A 16,428-nucleotide genomic window follows, 5' to 3' on the forward strand; every position below is an offset into this window, starting at 1 on the left:
GTCTTCACAAAGTTCGCTGGTTCAGTGTTATGAGATATTTTTGTCAGATGTTACTATGGTATACTGAAGTATAATTACAAGCATTCCATAAGTGTCAAAGGCTTTTATTGACAATTACATTAAGTTTATGCAAAGAGTCAATATTTGCAGTGTTGATCCTTCTTTTTCAAGACCTCTGCAATCCGCCCTGGCATGCTGTCAATTAACTTCTGGGCCACATCCTGACTGATGGCAGCCCATTCTTGCATAATCAATGCTTGGAGTTTGTCAGAATTTGTGGGTTTTTGTTTGTCCATCCGCCTCTTGAGGATCGAACACAAGTTCTCAATGGGATTAAGGTCTGGGGAGTTTCCTGGCCATGGACCCAAAATGTTGATGTTTTGTTCCCCGACCCACTTAGTTATCACTTTTGCCTTATGGCAAGGTGCTCCATCATGCTGGAAAAGGCATTGGTCGTCACCAAACTTTTCTTGGATGGTTGGGAGAAGTTGCTCTCTGAGGATGTGTTGGTACCATTCTTTATTCATGGCTGTGTTCTTAGGCAAAATTGTGAGTGAGCCCACTCCCTTGGCTGAGAAGCAACCCCACAAATGAATGGTCTCAGGATGCTTTACTGTTGGCATGAGACAGGACTGATGGTAGCGCTCACCTTGTCTTCTCCGGATAAGGTGTTTTCCGGATGCCCCAAACAATCGGAAAGGGGATTAATCAGAGAAAATGACTTTACCCCAGTCCTCAGCAGTCCAATCCCTTTACCTTTTGCAGAATATCAGTCTGTCCCTGATGTTTTTCCTGGAGAGAAGTGGCTTCTTTGCTGCCCTTCTTGACACCAGGCCATCCTCCAAAAGTCTTCACCTCACTGTGCGTGCAGATGCACTCACACCTGCCTGCTGCCATTCCTGAGCAAGCTATGCACTGGTGGTGCCCCGATCCCGCAGCTGAATCAACTTTAGGAGACGGTCCTGGCGCTTGCTGGACTTTCTTGGGTGCCCTGACGCCTTCTTCACAACAATTGAACCTCTCTCCTTGAAGTTCTTGATGATCCGATAAATGGTTGATTTAGGTACAATCTTACTAGCAGCAATATCCTTGCCTGTGAAGCCCTTTTTGTGCAAAGCAATGATGACGGCACGTGTTTCCTTGCAGGTAACCATGGTTAACAGAGGAAGAACAATGATTTCAAGCACAACCCTCCTTTTAAAGCTTCCAGTCTGTTATTCTAACTCAATCAGCATGACAGAGTGATCTCCAGCCTTGTCCTCGTCAACACTCTCACCTGTGTTAACGAGAGAATCACTGACAATGTCAGCTGGTCCTTTTGTGGCAGGGCTGAAATGCAGTGGAAATATTTTTTGGGGATTAAGTTCATTTTCATGGCAAAGAGGGACTTTGCAATTAATTGCAATTCATCTGATCACTCTTCATGTCATTCTGGAGTATATGCAAATTGCCATCATCAAAACTGAGGCAGCAGACTTTGTGAAAATTAGTATTTGTGTCATTCTCAAAAATTTGACCACGACTGTATGCAGAAAAGTACCTAATACCTACTGTAAAATATGGTGGTGAATATTTGATGTTATAGGGCTATTCTGCTTCCACTGATCCTGGGGCCCTTGTTAAGGTCAACAGCATCATGAACTTTACCAAGTACCAGGACATATTAGACAAAACCCTGGTTGCCTCTGCCAGAAGGCTGACACTTGGCCGCAAGTGGATCTTCCAGCAAGACAATTAACCCAAGCACAGATCAAAATCCACAAATAAATGGTTAAATGAACACAAAATCAAGATTTTGCAATGGCCATCTGACTCGAACCGCATTGAAACCCGATTGAAAACCTGAAGAGGGCATCCGTAAGTGCAGACAAAGGATATCAAGAATCTGGAAAGATTGTATATGGAGCAATAGTCTAAGATCCCTCTCAATGTGTTCTCCAATCTCATAAAACATTTTAGAAAAAGGCCATGCCGTTATCCTCGCAAGGTGAGATTTTAATAGGTATTGAAAACAGGGATGCAGGAGGCGCATGCACGTACTGATAGGACGCATGGGGAGTGAGTAGCTCCGTTTTGTACTGTCAAAACTGTGATTATATGTAGAAGCCAGACAACATAGTTTAAATTAAGCCTCTAAAATCGATAGATCAATATATCTCCAAGCAACCGGGAGAGAGTGAGCGGTCAGTAACACTGAACAAAAATATAAACGCAACATGCAAAAATGTCAAAGATTTGACTGAATTCATTAGGCGCTAATCTATGGATGTCAAATGACTTGGAATGCAGATATGCATCAGTTGGTCACAGAAACCTTTAAAAAACGGTAGGGGCATGGATCAGAAGATCAGTCAGTATCTGGTGTGACCACCATTTGCCTCATGCAGCGCGACACATCTCCTTCGCATAGAGTTGATCAGGCTGTTGATTGTGGCCTGTGGAATGTTGTCCCAATCCTCTTCAATAGCTGTTCGAAGTAGCTGGATATTGGCAGGAACTGGAACACGCTGACGTACACCACATTCCAGAGCATCCCAAACATGCTCAATGGGTGACATGTCTGGTGAGTATGCAGGCCATGGAAGAACTGGGACATTTTCAGCATCCAGGAATTGTGTACAAATCCTTGCGACATGGGGCCGTGCATTATCATGCTGAAACATGAGGTGATGGCAGTGGATGAATGGTACGGCGATGGGCTTCAGGATCTTGTCACGGTATCTCTGTGCATTCAAATTGTCATCGATAAAATGCAATTGTGTTTGTTCTCCGTAGCTTATGCCTGCCCATACCATAACCCCACCACCATGGGGCACTCTATTCAAAACGTTGACATCAGCAAACAGCTCGCCCACACGACGTCATACACACTGTCTGCCATCTGCCCAGTACAGATGAAACCGGGATTCATCCATGAAGAGCACACTTCTCCAGCATGCCAGTGGCCATCAAAGGTGAGCATTTGCCCACTGATGTCAGTTATGACTCCAAACTGTAGTTAGGTCAAGACCCTGCTGAGGATGACGAGCACGCAGATGGGCTTTCCTGAGATGGTTTCTGACAGTTTGTGCAGAAATTCTTCAGTTGTGCAAACCCACAGCTTCATCAGCTGTCCGGGTGGCTGGTCTCAGACAATCTCGCAGGTGAAGAAGCCGGATGTGGAGGTCCTGGGCCAGCGTGGTTACATGTGGTCTGTGGTTGGAAGGCTGGTTGGACGTACTTCCAAATTCTCTAAAACAACGTTGGAGGCGGCTTATGGTAGAGAAATGAACTGGCAACAGCTCTGGTGGACATTCTTGAAGTCAGCATGCCAATTGCATGCTCCTTCAAAACATGAGACATCTGTGGCATTGTGTTGTGTGACAAAACTGCACATTTTATAGTGGCCTTTTATTGTCCCCAGCACAAGGTGCACCTGTGTAATGATCGTGCTGTTTAATCTGCTTCTTGATATGCTACACCTGTCAGGTGGATGGATTATCTTGGCAAAGGAGAAACGTTCACTAACAGGGATGTAAAATTTGAGAGAAATAAGCTTTTTGTGCGTATGGAAAATCTTTAATTTCAGCTTATGAAACATACGACCAACACTTTACATGTTGTGTTTATATTTTTGTTCAGTTTAGTACCCACTACCTCCCACACTCAGAGCTGAGCTGATGTAGTCATTTTAGAAATACGTTCCACCAGCCCAGTCCGCCTCTCTTACAGGCACAGCGGGCCCTGAGGTCTTTGTCTGAGCAGTCGACTAGCCACAGCGGATCCCTCTCCTATGCAACACTCTGTTTCATCTGAGAGTTCAGACGCTTTGATTTGGTCTCTAATTGACTTATATTCCTCATCATTCCAGACGAGTATCTCGCTCCCGTCACCCTGCATCAGCGTAAGGCTGCTTGTGGACTTGCTCTCGCTTCCTAAAACATATGGGAAATCTGCAGGCTTTGAGTGGGATTTGAATATGGTTGGGAAGAAACTTGCTTTTTGAAATGGTGGTGCTGGTGGTGGTAGTTTTGAAGAAGAGGAAGAAGATGATAATAATAACGATCAAATAAGAAGAAAAATAAGAAGACAATCAAATACTTTTTGTTGAATAAAATATCACTATAAAAAAAACGTTGAGCTTTCACCTCTAATCGTTCCCATGTAACCCCTGACAAGTCAAGCCAGAGGGGAACCAGTTGATTTGAATGTGAATCTGGACACTGTGACAGCTTGAGGGAGGGGTTGGCAACAAAGAGGACTTATGACGTCAGATCTCATCACAGATGAGAGATGACAGTGCCACTGCACCGTCCCAAGTCAGACAGGGCACAGAGGGCCACAGATGAGACAGCCAGGTCAGCTCAAACCCAAATGTTCCTGACCCTCACTCTCATGATGCACCTGAGCCAGAGAGTGGGCGGCTGGGAGATGAGACCCATCAATCTGAATATGGCAGGAGAGATGAGCCACCTGGTACTCTGTGCCACCCTCCAGGTCCCAGCTGCACCCCGACCTCATCATCTCATAGCACTGCCCAACCACCCATTCTGCAGAGTAATGTCTGCACAGGGCATAGTCTCTATCCACACCTCAGACAGTATATAACAAGCATAGCAGGGAGACAAAGGGGGAGATATACAGATAAAATGAAGGACAAAGTGAAAAATAAGTCCCTAACCAGACAGTTAAAAAGAAAGAAACCACCACTGTGCATCTTCCAAGACATGTTTGTTGCCTTTGGTTGACTTTTTAAAATTCTCTTAAATCTGCTATGTTGTCACTCTGGATGGGAAGGGATAATGACATTCTGAGCTCTGGAGTTTTGAAGATAAGGAGAGGGCCTTTCCATCATCTTTCTGCACAACCCAGTTAATGTTAATCTCATTCATTTCGGTTCCCTACTCCCTCTTTCAATGGTATGCTGACTGAGAGCTAAGTCTGTGCTGAAACTGGTTATGCATCCGTCGTGGAGATTTGTTGAAACAAAAAAATTGAGAAAAATAAGGAACATTGTGTTTTTCCCAGAGCTGCACTGGAACAGAGGCAGTTGTCTTGTCTGTTACTCAAATCACAAACATGCATACAGTATATTTGGGAGAGAGGGACCTTTCAAGTGTTTCTATTTTCTTTCTGGATAAAATCAGACCTGACACCTCATTTGTATATAATACTTGATTACATATGTCAATCTTACTTGTCAAAATGAAACACCATCAATGTACTCAAGAGCTGTTTGTTGCTTCAGAACTCTTGCCATCCACTGACAGCTATCTTTAATCTGATAGGCTTCTTAGCCTATGGGTAACAGCAAAAGGCTAAAGTGGAAATTACCCATGATAAGAACAATCAATTGTATGCACCAAATAAATAATTGCCTGCATTACATTTTTTATAATATTTTTTCCCCCCTTTTTTGTACTGCAAAAACAAACGTATACATACAAACAACAACTTACAGACACAGAAACAATGACTACATCTCAACTGCCCAGAACTGCATGCTCACACCCCCATCCCTAGTGCCTGCATTGTTGTTTGCCACTTGGCCTTAAATTGAACAAATGTAGGTTTTTCTTGGTCGCCCATGCTATTTCAATATATTAAATAATAAATAATTTGATTTTTCCATTGTGTCAATGATGGCAGATTGACTGACTTCCAAGTTTTTAGTATACATTTTTTTGTTGTTGAGTGATGTGTCACGTTCGTTGAGTACAGGATTGGACCAAGGTGCAGCGTGGAATGCATGTATGTTTATTCACTAAGTTAATACACGACAAAACAAAAGCAACGTAACGTGACGCTCACAATGGCTACACACAAACAAGAGTCAAGATCCCACAACATAGGTAGGCAAAATGGCTACCTAAGTATGATCCCCAATCAGAGACAACGATCGACAGCTGCCTCTGATTGGGAACCACACCCGGCCAACATAGAAATACACCACATAGATATACAAATAGAAATTCACGCCCTGACCAAACCAACGAGAAACAACAGGCATTTAATGGTCAGGGCGTGACATGATGAGAAGAGTTGCCTGCATTACATAGGCTAGTAATAATGAAAAAAACATATAAATCCTCCACTCCATAAGCACATGAACAACCACTTCCACTAATGTGCACCCATCCACACATGGATGTATGTCCACACATATCCTGAGGGGCTGTATGAAATGTATTTCTGTCATGTCATATCACTTTGAAATCCCTGGTTCCAAAAATCATTCAACTGCATAAATGGTGATGGCAATTTGTCAAGATGTCTTGACCCCAAATAGAATGTTCTAATTAACCGCAATGGCAAAGTGAATATTGCCCTTGGTAATAGCCAATCAAGCATTCAACATAAAGCATGGCTACCCAGAAATAGTTTAACCCCACACTTTCTTTAAGTGCAACATTAAGGCCTACACACATCCCCCAATCTTAGGCTAGTGGTAAGGCCTCCACATTTTTACCCAGAAAGACTCACTGCCTTAATCGCTGCCAAAGGTTATTCTAACATGTATTGACTCAGGGTTGTGAATGCTAACATAAATGAGATATTTCTGTATTTAATTTTCAATTCATTTGCTAAAATTTCTACAAACATGTTTTCACTTTGTCATTATGAGGTATTGTGTGTAGATAATTTTTTTTAAATAAAAATCAATTTTCAATTCAGTCTGTTACAGAACAAAATGTGGGATAAGTCAAGGGGTATGAATACTTTCTGAAGGCACTGTGAGGGCAAGTGAGGGCAACGCACGCCAGCACTTTCCAGATGACATTTTGGCTGTTGCGTGGCCTCATGTACCGCAACGTGTACGGCAACTCCAGATCAGACTGGGAGATTCAGGAAGGTATTGTTGGATTCAGGCAGACATATTGGACTATGTCAATTTAACCACTTTTGCAGTAAAATATTTTTTCACAACCATCCATTTCATAAATTGGAGACATTAGATATGTGAAAGAATATGGTTGTGTTTTGTTCTACCGCTGGAAGGGATATCTCAAAAGCTAAAGCCCTTTTTGAAGATTGCCCATCAGCCTATCTAGTCACACACACACAAACACACACACACACACAGCAAGCAGCCCTTTGCGCCTGCACAATAAAATCCCAATACTGGATGAATATGAAATGTTCACTCAATCCCTATAAAGCTGTTCTCACGCTATTAAGGAGATGCATTTATAATTCCATTATGATGGGATAGGCAATTGTTCAGTGCTTCACTTTTATACAACTAATGTTAATTTACGATTGTTTATGACTTTTTATAGTCCAAAAATAACTGGCAAACCATTCAAAAATCTTTCTGCTTTAGCAGAGCGCACTGACTTGGCTGGAAACAAACTATAGGCTCAATTTACGAGACAGACTGTGCATGTTCCTTTGATTGAAGATAGGTTTACTAAACCATATAAACATTTAAACTAAAGACTAGAAGCATTCATTGTACATGCCACACTTCGAGGGTCGGTTGTATCATATTGCAATTGTCGAAATACTTCCTTACCTGTAGCGATTGGTGGCCGAGCGCATGCCATACAGTTCAGCTTATACTAGCGATAAAAGTCCGTGTCACCGAATTGTCCTTAGCATTCAAATCAGTTGTAACTGGTAGCCCACTTCAGTCCAGTTTTTCTATTGGCGGCATCTGCTGATGTGCGTACATCTGCGCGCGAAAACAACTGGTGTCAGCGAATTCCCGTCAACTAGGAGAAGAGTCGCGCGGCTGCTTCTTGCGCAATGACGACCAACAGTCCTACCAACCCTACAGCTGCTTCGTGAGATTAACGTCACCAAAAATCACTTGGAGTCCTCAGAACTAATTCATTTATGTCCACTATTCATAATACCCTTGATGAAAAAAACAATTAACATTAATTCCACCATTGGATAGTGTTACTCGTAGTCGTAGCATATCCTATAGTTTATGTGAGGGAGTGGGCGCACTTGAATCAATTTGTTTCATTGGGAAGCTACTTTCACAATGGCAAAATCATCTCACGTTGCACATTCAGCACAGGGACAATGTCTTTGTAGAACAAAGCATATATCCAGTATAAATTATTGAAGCCCAAAGCAGCCGAGGGCACTAGAAATTAATATAACATTTGGTTATAGTCGTTTTCTGTGATGGCAACATCCGAGCATACTGAAGCCATCCTACTCTTAAATTAGCCAACACTTTACATAACAGGCTGTAAATGTATTTATTCCATTACATGTAGGCCTAACTAAACTCTGAAAATACATAGAAAATACGATTTATGAAAGATTTTCATCGTTATAAATTGGATACACAGCGCGTAATGCACCATTTCTGCTTTATTGGTACTTTGAAGTAATCACATTTTACGTTTACATTTTAGTCATTTAGCAGACGCTCTTATCCAGAGGGACTTACAGTTAGTGCATTCATGTTAAGATAGCTAGGTGGGACAACCACATATCACAGGCATAGAAAGTACGGGAGGGATAAATGTCAGAAGGGGCATCCTTTGCCAAGGTGTGTAGCGTCTGATGGATGAAGCGTGGCACTTTTTTTGTGTGTGATTATGAAACATCTTGTCTATTTCAAGTCTTTCATTGATCGAGACAGGTGTCTGTCAGTATTACATGCGGCACTTTGCTGTGGACACCCACCTGTCTCGATCAATGAGAGAAGACTTGAAATAGAGAAGATGGCGGCGTACACTTTGTTGGATTACTTCATGGAGTAAAAAAAAGTATTTATTTTATTAACGGAGCATTTTCTCAATTCAAACTGACCCCATGCAACTGGACACAGACATATTATGAGACTCCTGTTTCCACAAATTGAGGACTAACACAGTATCGCCAAGATAAGATTGGTCGAAAATTATATGTGCTACAACAAACAGTACCGATCCTGTAACTCCCAGTAATGGATATCAAAAATCTTTGGTTAAATCACACTATCTGGTGTAACAATATGTACCTGCAGTTCTCTGCACTTTACTACACCTGAGACACAATGAGACACACTGAGCTGTGCTACACTGTTCATACTGAATGTTTTTGTATGTTAGTTTTACCATATAACATTCTTGTTGAATACCAAGTTCTCTTTTTGTGTTAGCATTAAATAGTGTACACCATTGGAGGAAGGGGAGAACCATCCTCCTCAGTGAATATTTTTTTTTTTTAAATAGTCAAACGTTTAAAAAAGTTCTCATTTTTAGATAAAACTATACTACACCGAACAAAAATATAAACACAACATGCAACAATTTCAAAGATTTGATTGAGTTACAGTTCATATAAGGGAAAATTAATTAGGCCCTAATCTGTGAATTTCACATGACTGGGAATACATATATGCATCTGTTGGTCACAGACACCTAAATAAAAAAGAAGTGGGCGTGGATCAGAAAACCAGTCACTATCTGGTGTGACCACCATTTGCCTCATGCAGCGTGACACATCTCTTTCGCATAGAGTTGATCAGGCTGTTGATTGTGGCCTGTGGAATGTTGTCCCACTCCTCTTCAATGGCTGTGCAAAGTTGCTGGATATTGGAGGGAACTGGAACACACTGTCGTACACATCAATCTAGAGCATCCCAAACATGCTCAATGGGTGACGTGTGGTGAGTATGCAGGCCATGGAAGAACTGGGACATTTTCAGCTTCCAGGAATTGTGTACAGATCCTTGTGACATGGGGCCATGCATTATCATGCTGAAACATGAGGCGTTAGCGGCGGATGAATGGCACGACAATGGGCCTCAGGATCTCATCACGGTATCTCTGTGCATTCAAATTGCCATCAATAAAATGTAATTGTGTTCGTTGTCCGTAGCTTATGCCTACCCATACAATAACCCCACCGCCACCATGAGGCACTCTGTTCACAACGTTAGCATCAGCAAACCGCTCGCCCACACGATGCCATACACGCTGTCTGCCATCTGCCCAGTACAGTTGAAACCGGGATTAATCTGTGAAGAGCACACTTCTCCAGCGTGCCGGTGGCCATCGAAGGTGAGCATTTGCCCACTGAACTGCAGTCAGGTCAAGACCCTGGTGAGGACGATGAGCACGCAGATGACCTTCCCTGAGATGGTTTCTGACATTTTGTGAAGAAATCGTTCGGTTTTGCAAAACCACAGTTTCATCATCTGTCCGGTGGCTGGTTTCAGACATTCCGCAGGTGAAGAAGCCAGATGTGGAGGTCCTGGGCTGGCATGGTTACGCGTGGTCTGCGGTTGTGAGGCCGGTTGGATGTACTGCCAAATTCTCTTAAACGACGTTGAAGGCGGCTTATGGTTGAGAAATTAACGTTCAATTCTCTGGCAACAGCTCTGGTGGACATTCCTGCAGTCAGCATGCCAATTGCATGCTCCTTCTAAACTTGAGACATCGGTGACATTGGGTTGTGTGACAAAACTGCACATTTTAGAGTGGCCTTTTATTGTCCCCAGCACAAGGTGCACCTTTGTAATGATCATGCTGTTTAATCAGCTTCTTGATATGCCACACCTGTCAGGTGGATGGATTATCTTGGAAAAGGGGAAATGCTCACTAACAGGGATGTAAACACATTGTCACGAATTCAGCCGAGGCTGCCCCTCCTCCTTGCTCGAGCAGGCTTCGGCGTTCGTCGTCACCGGAGTACTAGCTACTACCGATCCATGTTTCTATGTTCGACTTGTTTTGTCTTCATTGGTCACACCTGTTTCCCATCATGTAGTTATGTCTTCCCTATTTAACCCTCTGTCTCACACTGTGTGTTGTGCGTGTTTGTTTCATGTTTTGGTTGTCATAAGTGAGCAGGTTTGTTCCTCCCTGCGTGGAGGTTTGTTCTTTCTATTACCTACGAGTAAAGTACGTTTTTTGGATTAGCTCTGTGTCCTGCGCCTGACTTCGCCCTACCGCATTACACTGACGCCTTGACACACATTTGTGCACCAAAAAATTGAACATATCTGGGATCTTTTATTTCTGCTGATGAAACATGGGATCAAGACTTTAAATGTTGCGTTTATATTTTTGTTCATTATAAATATATTCACGTCACCAAATAATTGATTAAAACACACTGTTTTGCAATGAAGGTCTACAGTAGCCTCAACGGCCCTTTGTAGGGTAGCACCATTTTGTGAGCTGGAGGACAACTAGTTTTTGTCCTCCTCTGAGTACATTGACCTCAATACAAAACTTAGGAGGCTCGTGGTTCTCACCCCCTTCCATAGACTTACACAGTAATTATGAAAACTTCCGGAGGACGTCCTCCAACCGATCAGAGGTCTTGCAGCATGAACTGACATGTTGTCCACCCAATCAAAGGATCAGAGAATTAATCTAGTACTGAAAGCATAAGCTACAGCTAGCTAGCAATGCAGTGCATAAAATGTGGTGAGTAGTTGACTCACAGAGAAAGACAATAGTTGAACAGTTTTGAATAAATTAATTTCTTCAAAAGTGAAGGAGAAGCGAGAGATAGAGCTAGTTATATTTTATATATTTTTCACTTTCACTTACTTAGCTAGTGAATGCAGCTAGCTAGTTTATCCTACTTAAACACCCTGCTCAGAGAGGGATGCTATGTTAGCTAGCTGGCTATCGCTATCCAACACTGGAACTCTTCCAAGTCAAGGTAAGCTTTTGGTTTTATAAATGTATTGCCATGGGGCCCGCCGGTGTAACTGCTAAACTGCTTGCTGACTGTACACTGTCCTGCATGATTTTAGCGGGTTTACTAATGCGTTAGTTCAAGTAGCTATGTTGACTATGATGTTAGCCAATATGGTGACAACGATGTAGGCTGTGTGTAGCGGTTAGCGGTTATGATATGAAGGTTCGGCTTGGAAAGGTTATTTTGCCTGGGAAAAGACAGCGGATGTGTTGTGCACTGAAGTCCACAAGCGAAGGGAAAAAGTGAGAGGAGGAGAGTGCGTAGATACAACGATCATGCTGTTTGTATGTGGCTGCTATGAAAGTCAACTGTGTTTGCGTGTGATCACGGGTGTATTCATTCCAATGATTCTGTTGAAAAGTGTTTTTGAAACGGAACGAACAGAGGATAAACATACCTGAATTTGTCCAATAGAAACTCTTGTTTGCAACTGTTGGACTAATGATTACACCCTAGATCAGAAAGATTCAGGCAAGAGTTTGCAAGGTGGTATTGAATGTGTCAATGTCTGTTTCCTTGATTCTCTCGACCTGTGCACCTACGTTGTAAACTTTCATTCATAGGCTAAGTTGTAGCAACCTCATGATGGGTGTAGGGAACATTTGAGTATCATGTAGGAGCCTAAACCTATCGATGTTACATTGAGCTGGGTGAATGGAATATGAATGACAGTCATCCAATATGCTGTAAAATAAATAAGGCCATGCTCATAAAAAAATAATATATTGTCTTCCCTCATCTTAAATGGCACCGACCGCCACTGTTTAAGATTTTGACAAATAAACATTTGTTGGGTATATCTTAATGTCTAACATCTATTTGATGCTACAGAGCCTTGTACAGCTTATATACATACAGTATCTTCTGTGAATCTATAAAGGCAGACAACTTTCGAAGATTGATACAAAATATCAATATTTATTTTATGGTGGTTGTACATGGTGTTATGCTGAGCCACACTGGCTGCGTTTTCACAGGCAGCCCAATTCTGATATTTTTTCCACTAATTGGTCTTTTGACCAATCACATCAGATCTTTTTCAGAACTGATCTGATTGGTCAAAAGTCCAATTAGTGAAAAAAATATCATAATTGGGCTGCCTGTGTAAAAGCAGCCATAGGCCTTTATCTGGCTTCGGTACACTGGCAATGGTGTTTGGCATGGTAGGCTGTGGAAGCTGAAACTTTGTGCTTGTGGCGAAGGGTCTAGTCCTGTCTGCAGTGTATGGCCAGCTGGATACGACTCTGCCGGAAGTGGTGTAGGTCTCGTAGACCTTAACCACCAAATGTTTAGACCTCTTACAGATGATTTGCTGGTACTGCATGTCTTCTGGAAAGACATGGTTGTGGTGTTACCATTTTACACTTTTTTGGAATGGACATAGGGAAACACACCTTTGTTGGTAAAGGTGTCAACCGATTGGGACCTAAGTGTTTATAGACAGACTAGTGTATTGTTTAGGGACAATGAGGAACATTGGGAGCTGCTTTTGAGAGGAAAGATCATTCAACAAAGTGAATGGGCTGGGGAGCTGCAGAAGGAGTGAAAAGTCTTAGGAGGACAGTTCTTACACAGCATGTATTGTTGTGGGTGGGAGATTGAGGAGAAATGGCACCTTTCAATCATTCTCATTCTCATACACAACAAAACCTTTACTGTCTCTAAGCACAACCTTGCACAACCAAAACTCCTTCCTCATCTCAAAGACCTATCTGTAAACCTTCCCCAGCCCATTGACTTTGACAGATCATTCTTGTCAATAGTAGCTCTTGGCAGGTTTCTTTTGTAGACATGTCTCTGTATTGTGTTTTGAGAATCTGCTGATTGAACAATTAGGTGGTTGTGTCATTACTGTTGTAGTCTTGATTTTATACCTTTCAGTGTCCCTTTCTCATGTTTGTCCCACAGTCTTGTTGTGCTCCATTCCCCCTCCCTCATGCTCGTATACCCAAAATGCAGCCGCTTTCGGGTATTTTTCAGTAGGGCACTGTGGAAGGACACCAGATAACCTGAGTTTTACAAAGACAAAAGGTAAAAAGAGAAACTAGGTCGACTAAATTGATTACATGGTCTGGAAGGTGTTCTGTGGTCCTCAGGCTACATCTAACCACCAGTAACCCCATAACACAAACACAAACCCATACAAACACCACCCAATTGATGTTTATGCCATGCTTACTGTAAATTGGGCTATCTTAGCTGTCAGCTTGTAAATACTTTTGCTAACTTACCTTCACCTTGTGCAGAGCTAGGGGTTGGAAGCATATACTGGTGGAATCAGATTCTGTACCACCTACAACAAAACACACAACAATACACAATTTAACCACCCCACTAATTTTATTGATCTCTTTTAGACTGGCTAACTTAGCACACCTAAAATGGACATTTCAATATTGTCAACTTGCTGTTAGCTAGAGTCAACTAACCAACCATAGACGATTTATACAACTTCATCATTGCTAAAAACACAGAAACAGAGAGTGAGTTAGCTACAGTTCATTCGGAAAGTATTCAGACCCCTTGACTTTTTCCACATTTTGGTATATTACAGCCTTATTCTAAAGTGGATTAAATAGTTTTTTCCCCCTTCATCAATCTACACACAATACTCCATAATGACAAACAAAAACAGGTTTTTAGAAATGTTGCAAATTTATAAAGAAAACAAATCTGAAATATTATTCAGACCCTTTACTCAGTACTTTGTTGAAGCACCTTTGGCAGCAATTACAGCCTTGAGTCTTCTTGAGTATGACGCTACAAGCTTGGCACACCTGTATTTGAGGAGTTTCTCCCATTCTTCTCTGCAGATCTTCTCAAGCTCTGTCAGGTTGGATGGGGAGCGTCGCTGCACAGCTATTTTCAGGTCTCTCCAGAGATGTTCGATCGGGTTCAAGTCCAGACTCTGGCTGGGCCATTTAAGGACATTCAGAGACTTGTCCTGAAGCCACTCCTGCGTTGTCTTGGCTTTGCGCTTAGGGTCATTGTGCTGTTGGAAGGTGAACCTTCGCCCCAGTCTGAGGTCCTGAGCGCTCTGGAGCAGGTTTTCATCAAGGATCTCTCTGTACTTTGCTCCGTTCATCTTTCCCTCGATCCTGACTAGTCTCCCAGTCCCTGGCACTGAAAAACATCCCCACAGCATATATGACGCTGACACCACCATGCTTCACCGTAGGGATGGTGCCAGGTTTGCTCCAGACGTGACGCTTGGCATTCAGGCAAAATAGTTCAACCTTGGTTTCATCAGACTAGAGAATCTTGTTTCTCATGGTCTGAGAGTCCTTTAGGTGCCTTTTGGCAAACTCGAAGTGGGCTATCAAATCAAAACAAATCAAATTGTATTTGTCACATGCGCCAAATACAACAGGTGTAGACCTTACAGTGAAATGCTTACTAACAAGCTCCTAACCAACAATGCAGTTTTAAGAAAGAATACACAAAAAAATCACACAAAAAATACAGTATAAAATAATACGAAATAAAAGTAACAAATAATTAAAGAGCAACAGTAAAAATAACAATAGCGAGGCTACATACAGGGGGAACCGGTACCGAGTCAATGTGCAGAGGCACCGGTTAGTCGAGGTAATTGAGGTAATATGTACATGTAGGTAGAGTTATTAAAGTGACTATGCATAGATAATAAGTGGCAGCAGAGAGTGGCAGCAGCGTATAGGGGGGATGCAAATAGTCTGGGTAGCCATATGATTAGATGTTAAGGACTCTTATGGCTTGAGGGTAGAAGCTGTTTAGAAGCCTCTTGGACCTAGACTTGGCGCTCCGGTAACGCTTTCCGTGCAGTAGTAGAGAGAACAGTCTATGACTAGGGTGGCTGGAGTCTTTGACAATTTTTAGGGCCTTCCTCTGACACCACCTGGTATAGAGGTCCTGGACGGCAGGAAGCTTGGCCCCAGTGATGTACTAGGACCACGCACTACCCTCTGTAGTGCCTTGCGGTCTGAGGCCGAGCAGTTGCCATACCAGGCAGTGATGCAATCAGTCAGGATGCTCTCGATGGTACAGCTGTAGAACCTTTTGAGGATCTGAGGACCCATGCCAAATCGTTTCAGTCTCCTTAGGGGGAATAGGTTTTGTCATGCCCTCTTCACGACTGTCTTGGTGTGCTTGGACCATGTTAGTTTGTTGGTGATGTGGACACCAAGGAACTTGAAGCTTTCAACCTGCTCCACTAAAGCCCCGTCGATGACAATGCTTGGTCTTGGTCCTCTTCTTGTTCCTGTATTCCACAATCATCTCCTTTGTCTTGATCACGTTGAGGCAGAGGTTGTTGTCATGGCACCACACGGACAGGTCTCTGACCTCCTCCCTATAGGCTGTCTCGTCGTTGTCGGTGATCAGGCCTACCACTGTTGTGTCGTCGGCAAACTTAATGATGGTGTTGGAGTCGTGCCTGGCCATGCAGTCATGAGTGAACAGGAAATACAGGAGGGGACTGAGCACGCACTCCTGAGGGGCCCCCGTGTTGAGGATCAGCGTGGCAGATGTGTGGTTACCTACCCTTGCCACCTGGGGGCGGCCCGTCAGGAAGTCCAGGATCCAGTTGCAGAGGGAGGTGTTTAGTCCCAGGGTCCTTAGCTTAGTGATGAGCTTTGAGGGCACTATGGCGTTGAACGCTGAGCTGTAGTCAATTAATAGCATTCTCACATAGGTGTTCCTTTTGTCCAGGTGTGAAAGGGCAGTGTGGAGCGCAATAGAGATAGCATCATCTGTGGATCTGTTGGGGTGGTTTGTAAATTGGAGTGGGTCTAGGGTTTCTGGGAT

General features: G+C 42.9%; 1 protein-coding gene across 1 annotated transcript in view; it reads right to left on the bottom strand.

Annotated features, from left to right (window-relative positions):
• Window positions 1-7,697, bottom strand: part of LOC121582704 (gamma-aminobutyric acid receptor subunit pi-like) — an 82,022-nt gene extending 74,325 nt beyond the window's left edge. Inside the window, exon 1 of the mRNA XM_041898724.1 lies at window positions 7,496-7,697. The gene's annotated coding sequence lies outside the window, so the exon portion shown is untranslated. The remainder of the gene's footprint in view (window positions 1-7,495) is intronic.
• Window positions 7,698-16,428: the final 8,731 nt, after the last annotated feature.

The sequence above is a fragment of the Coregonus clupeaformis genome, chromosome 1 (assembly GCF_020615455.1).
Source record: "Coregonus clupeaformis isolate EN_2021a chromosome 1, ASM2061545v1, whole genome shotgun sequence".
Lineage (NCBI taxonomy): Eukaryota > Metazoa > Chordata > Actinopteri > Salmoniformes > Salmonidae > Coregonus > Coregonus clupeaformis.